Source organism: Pristiophorus japonicus, unplaced genomic scaffold (genome assembly GCF_044704955.1).
Source record: "Pristiophorus japonicus isolate sPriJap1 unplaced genomic scaffold, sPriJap1.hap1 HAP1_SCAFFOLD_42, whole genome shotgun sequence".
NCBI classification, from domain to species: domain Eukaryota; kingdom Metazoa; phylum Chordata; class Chondrichthyes; family Pristiophoridae; genus Pristiophorus; species Pristiophorus japonicus.
In genome coordinates this window covers 6,493,934-6,500,559 of record NW_027254090.1, presented here as the reverse complement: position 1 = coordinate 6,500,559, position 6,626 = coordinate 6,493,934, and the positions used below count along the sequence as shown (strand labels likewise).

Here is a 6,626-nt window from a genome sequence, read left to right as displayed (position 1 = left end):
TCCACTTCCCTGCCCGTCCCCTAAAGCACAGGACAAATGATTGAAGGATCGACTGTCTCTCAGTTAGCATTTCTTTCATTGTGCAAAAGAAGGTGACGGGTTAATTAATGATGCTTTTCCATGAACGCAACACAAAAGTTTAAGAAAAAAACATCCGGTGACTGGCAGGTGAGCGTTGCTTCTGATACCTGGTGGGAATGGGCGGGGATTTTAAAGCCCCTTGTGTTGTGAAAGCTTCATATAGAGGAACATCTCACAATCATTGTGTAGGCCTAATGGTGCAATGATAGTGCATCTGACTCCAGATCAGAAGGTTGCGTGTTCAAATCACGTCAGGGTCACTGTTCTTTCAGAGTTAATATTTTCTTTGCTGTTTGGCAATAACCAGACCATTGTTCCAAGGTCTGTCTCATTGTTTCCCCGGTGTCAGGCAGAGATACGCCTGCTGTCCTCATTTATTCATGTGACAGGACACACAAGTTCAAAATCAACTTGCAGGTGGCCACACACACCGCCGAGCGGTCGAAGGTGCTGTGATTAGATCACAGTTTTCTCTGGAGGTGTGGGTTTGAATCCAACTTCTGACATTTCTTATTTTTAATCATTCAGCGAAACTCATTGTTTGACACCACGACCAACTCCTTAAAAGTGGGATTCAGCAGTTCACCTGCTCGCTTAACATTTCCGTCTGACCTGGTGCTGAAAGTGGAGATGTTTCCGCAGTGTCGCGGTTAACACGTTCGCCTCACACGCGAAAGCTCACCGGGTGGGAATATTTTCTGGAGCTATCTCCTCATGCATGCTCAGGGCGAGTTTGTTCTCCTGTGAAAGGTCATAAGTTCATAAACATGTAACGATTAGGGGCCGGAGTGGGCCATTCGGCCCCTCGAGCCTGGTCCACCATTCAAGAAGTTCCTGGCAGTTCCTTGACAGCAAGTTCAAACATCTGGGGCGGAGCCAACAGGCACCTGGCTGCAATCAACGACAAAAACGTCTATTTGGCAGAAGCCCCGTGAGATCAATCGGTCGAGCATGAGAACCTTAATCTCGAATTTGGGGTTCGAGCCCCACGTTAACTGTTAAAGCATGTCCCATTTTGCACAGTGTGTTTTTGGTGTCTGGTTCAAAATGTTCATTGCTGGTACATCAACAGGAGACTGGAAAAACAGTGAGAAAGACTTTAGAGCAAAGGTCTGGTTATTGTGAAACACCAAAGGAAATATAAATTCAAGAAACATAGAAAACATAGAAAATAGGTGCAGAGGTAGGCCATTCGGCCCTTTGAGCCTGCACCGCCATTCAATGAGTTCATGGCTGAACATGCAACTTCAATACCCCATTCCTGCTTTCTCGCCATGGCCCTTGATCCCCCTTGTCTGAAGGACTAAATCTAAATCCTTTTTGAGAAGTATAACCGGGAAAAGAAATGTGACCCCGACACCCAGGAAGAAGTGTTAAGGCAGAAGATTAAATGCTGCATTCCTCTGTTCAGAAAATTCCTTTCACAAACATTTCTCTGACCGTAACTGCACAAAACAAAAATGTTCCTTTCAAAGTCATTAAACTTCCGAATTTTCATGCCCCCCGAATCTCCTGAATCAGATGCCTCTAGTTTTGCCGACGCAATCCATGTCCCTTTGAAATGTTCTGCTTCCACCCACACGATGAAATGTGCCACTAACTTATAGAATCATGGAATTATTACAGCACGGAAAGCCATTCGGCCCGTCGAGCCCGTGCCGACTCTCAGCGAGTCCCACTCCCCCGCCCTTTCCCTGTAGCCCTGCAATTGTTTTTCCTTCAGACACTGATCCAGCTCCCGTTTGAAAGATAAGATTGAGTCTGCCTCCACCATCCTTTCAAGCAGTACATTCCAGATCCTAACCACTCGCTGCTAAATGGCCACCTCCTGTTCCTATGTGTAAAGTCTGGGAAACACTAGATCAATTCCTGCCACACTCACAGCCTTCCTAAATATAGCACCATCACTCTATTCTCATAAAACCAGGTCCTGAAGAAAAGGCCAGCTGTGTAGGTTAAAGCTCTGGTTATGTTCCGAACATTGCTGTAGTGTTTCCGTAATGTAGTGGTTATTAGATTCACCTCACACGCGAAATGTCCCTGCTTCAAAACTGCGCGGAAACATTTTGAAAACATGTTCAATTAAATATTTGAAGAAATGGATTTATTCATATTAGTGGTTCAATATTAACAAAAAGCAATGTCCCACAACCTTGTTAAATTTTCTGATATCTCTGTTCAGTTCTGTATACACTCAAACTGAATGCTCATAAAAGTATTGGAGTGGGAACTCACTGGATAACAGCACAGCTGGCAATGTTTGTGGAATATATTCGCGCAGCCGAAACGCAAAATGACAACCTGGAATCGTGCAGCACCGAATCCACGGGGAAAAACAGTTAAATGCTTCGTCCCTGGGTGGGCTCGAACCACCAACTTATCAGTTAATAGCCGAACGCGCTAACCCATTGCGCCACAGAGACTGACTTAATTACACATTGCAAGACATCCCAAACCAGGGTGTCAGTCAGTTAAAGCTTCAGATTGTTCTTACCGGGATGGAACTAGTCCACTCTCAGTTGCCCTTTTCCCAAGTAAAAGGTGTGATATTCATTGTGGATGTGTGGAAGCAGTCTGATCCCGCACACTGCAGACACTTCCATGTGACCACCAACCAGCTCTCCCACAACCGGTGTGATCTACCTTCCAGCCTTCCGGTGCCTTGTCTGTGACGAAGTATTCTGATTGTCCTGAAGTCGGTATTAGGTTTTAATTCTTTTTCAGCTCCTGACTGCGGACAGTTCAATTCACCGTTTCTTTGCTTGGTGAAATTTCAAAGATTGAAAGCGACGCACATCAACCCCAAACCTCGTCACCAACTCGCTAACTCGACAAAACTTTGCATTTTCTTTCCATGCCAAGCATTTTACATAAACACATTGCAATGCCAACGCACTTTTTACCTGGCAAGACTTCAGTGTGATGAACAGTGTGAAACAGAAACAGCTACTTGTAAAACCATAGCCTCGATGGCATCTGTGTGAATTGCTCTGCATCGATAATTAGCAGAGAGCAAAGAGAGGAAACTGATGGTGTGGCTGAGAAAAGGCCGAGCCAAAGTGTACTGTTGGAGATGATTTTGTTGTTTTTGAGAATTGTTTCAAATATTTTACCATGGTTTGTTCCATAGTGCAATGGTGAGCACTCTGGGATCTGAGTTCAAATCTCGGTGGAACCTGATTCCTTGTTGTCCCAGCTGCTGAAAATTTGGGACAAAGAAGTGAAAGACACCTGGTGCTGGTGGGCAGTTTTGTTGCCTTTGTCATTGATGCTTGATCTACAAGTCTAGTTATCAAATCGTGTGCTCAACCATCAGTTACCTGTTACAAAATGTTGTAAACGGCTGTCTTGCTCTTTTTGCTTCGTTGCTTTTAACCTCGAATTACCCGCACACATTCAGTTGTAGTAAAGGCAGGATCGGGTCTTTTATTTAAACATTCATACCAAACAAACCAAGTATGAAAGTTACTGAGAACACGTCACAAAGGCCGCTTGCTTCGATTTCCGTGGCTGCTTGAGACACACACCTTCCGAATATCCACTGTCTCTGGTGTCTGTGTGTGTGAGTCTCATCTTTATACTCTTATTTCTTTACATTTAGACAATCACAGCAAACGGCTTTGTGAATTGTTTAACACACAGACTTAATATTGCTTGTTTAACCTACAGATGTCATTAAATAGTAACAAAGGTACAATCAAATATTTAACATACAGACAATGACCAGTTACTCATTTCAATGACTGAAGGCACCACATTGTCTAACAGTCTCTTTCGATCCAAACTTAAATTTCCTGTTTTTTAATTCAAATTTCAGACTGCGTGCTGAAGCAAAGGGTTCAGCAATGCGGGACTGTGCTCCCACATTCCCCCACTTCTTCTCCTCGCCTCTCTGCAAGTCTTATCTGGGTAACATACATTTGCATGGTGGCTCGAGCTCGTTCAACAGCATTGTCCAGTTGTTGTCCTTGTTTTTCAACACAACATCCGCAGTAAATCAAAATGACCAGCATGACCAGCTGAACCAGCACCAGCATAAGGACAGGGTGTATCATTGTGTTCATCACGCCTGTTGCCGTCAGGCTCCATCCCAACAATGACTCCCACCAACTCACATATTCAGTCTGCTCCAAAGTTGTGTGAACCTTCTCGATTTCCGCAGTGTGATGGTTAATGTCCACAACGATTGCTTGATTCAAACTCTGTCGCTGATGAAATGTTGTATTCCATTTCCGTATTTCCTTCTTCCAAATAGCAGCACGCTTCGGGTCAAAGTAGGGTTCTTGTAGATTCAGATTCTCAGGATGCCATTTTAAAGTCCGTTGGTCTGTGATCACCATATCCATTTTTACTTAAAAGTCAATTTTCAATTTTTGATTTTTCCAACTGAATTCCATGCTGTTTACATTCAGAAATGTAAACACACAATCGGTGTCTTCGACTAAGTCTGTTACCCTCTGCACAGGTTTTAACAATTTTCTCTGCTTTGTGGGAGAAGTGTAACAACATGCAGTAAAGGATGACGGAAATGCTGAATAGTCAGTCGAGAGACCCAGTCCTTCTCTCAGTTCACCCTTCGGAACTGCTGTAATTCACTCTCTCGACATTTGCAACAATCCAACTTCTATTTCACATCCTTTAAGATCATGTTTGTAACTCCTACATTTGAGCTTTTCACTGAACATCTCATCAGTTCTGAGACAGCCCATTCCTGCAGAAACTTTAAATGTTTCTGAACAAGCTTCTCCCACTGCTTTCATCTCTGCCTGTTCAGTAACTGCTCCTCGTGTGTCTGGGGTGTTGGGGAACTGTCTCTGAAGAGGGGAATCCCCTTCCTCCAGGAGCACCTTCATTTGTCCGGCTGACCCGGTGTCCATTTCCCGCTGCCCTTCCACACAAGCCTCGATAAGGGTATGGCCACCCCTATCCTGAAGTAAGGGTCCTAAAGGAAGGACATGTGTGGTTGAGGCACGGCATCCCTATAGGGATCATCCCTCACCTGCGGAATCTACCCCCGACCTCAGCAACTGAACCGAGGTATCATTCCTGTCTGTGTCTCCAGCTTCTCTTTCCTGATTCTTCAACTTTTCTTTTAACTTTCCTAATTCTTTAGCCAGTCTATCCCTGTCCTCTATCAACTGACGGCCACCACCTGGTCCTGCTCCTTTTATGTGACTCCTCGCGGGATTCATCCACTCAGGCCCTTTTGCCTTCCATCACTGTCACCCCTGTCTCACTTCCATGACTGAAATTCCTGCAGCTCCCTGATGCAAGCTTTCTACCCTTGCCAACCATTATTCCCACCGTAACAAGGTACTCACATATATAACATCCAGACAATGACCAGTTGCTCATCTCACTGGCTGAAGGCACCACATTGTCTAACAGTCTCTTTTCCATCCAAACTTCAATCTTCCTGTTTTTTAATCCAAACTTCAGACTGCGTGCTGAAGCAAAGAGTTCAGCAATGCGGGACTGTGCTCCCACAGAGCACACGATTTGACAACGAGACTTGTCGATCAAGCATCAATGATAAAGGCAATAAAATTGCCCACCAGCACCAGGTATTTTTGACTTGTTTGTCCCAAATTTGCAGCAGCTGGGACAACAAGAATTGAGGTTCCACTGATATTTGAACTCAGATTGCTGGATTCAAAGTCCAGAGTGCTCACCATTACACCATGGAACCTACCACACATTAAAATATTTGATAAAATTCTCAAAAACAACAAAATCATCGCCACCATTACATTTTGGCTCGGCCATTTCTCATGTCTCGCGTCAGTTTCCCCTCTTTACGCTCTGCTAATTATCGGCGCAGAGCAATTCACACAGATACCGTCGAGGCTATGGTTTCTCAAGCAGCTGTTTCTGTTTCACATTGTTCATCACAGCTTGTACTTCAGTCTTGCCAGGTAAAAAGTGCATTGGCATTGCAATGCATTAATGTAAAATGCTTGGCATGAAAAGAAAACGTTTTGTCGAATGCGAAGGTTCACTAGACTGATTCCCGGGATGGCAGGACCGACATATGAGGAGAGACTGGATCGACTGTACCTTTATTCACTGGCGTTTAGAAAGATGAGATGGGATCTCACAGAAACATATAAAATTCTGATGGGAATGGACAGGTTAGATGCAGGAAGAATGTTCCCAATGTTGGAGAAGTCCAGAACTATGGAACACAGTTTAAGCCATTTAGGACCAAGATGAGGAGAACCTTCTTCACTCAGAGAGTTGTTAACCTGTGCAATTCACTACTGCAGAGAGTTTTTGATGACAGTTCATTGGATATATTCAAGAGGGAGTTAGATGTGGCCCTTACGGCTAAAGGGATCAAGGGGTATGCAGACAAAGCAGGAAATGGGTACTGAGGTGAATGATCAGCCATGATCTTATTGAGTGATGGTGCAGGCTCGAAGGGTCGAATGGCCTACCCCTGCAAGTATTTTCTGTGTTTCTTTGTTTCAATGCAGTGCCTGCATTTCAAACAGCATTGCTTTTATTGATCCTGCGGAATGCATATTGCACAGATAATCTCAGCA

The 6,626-nt window shown here is 44.3% G+C and overlaps 2 non-coding genes across 2 annotated transcripts; both read right to left on the bottom strand.

Annotated features, from left to right (window-relative positions):
• Window positions 1-2,430: 2,430 nt before the first annotated feature.
• trnan-auu (transfer RNA asparagine (anticodon AUU)) lies at window positions 2,431-2,504 on the bottom strand. Its single transcript has one exon. It is a non-coding gene; the product is annotated as a tRNA-Asn (tRNA).
• Window positions 2,505-5,698: 3,194 nt separating this feature from the next.
• Window positions 5,699-5,770, bottom strand: trnaq-uug (transfer RNA glutamine (anticodon UUG)). Its single transcript has one exon. It is a non-coding gene; the product is annotated as a tRNA-Gln (tRNA).
• Window positions 5,771-6,626: the final 856 nt, after the last annotated feature.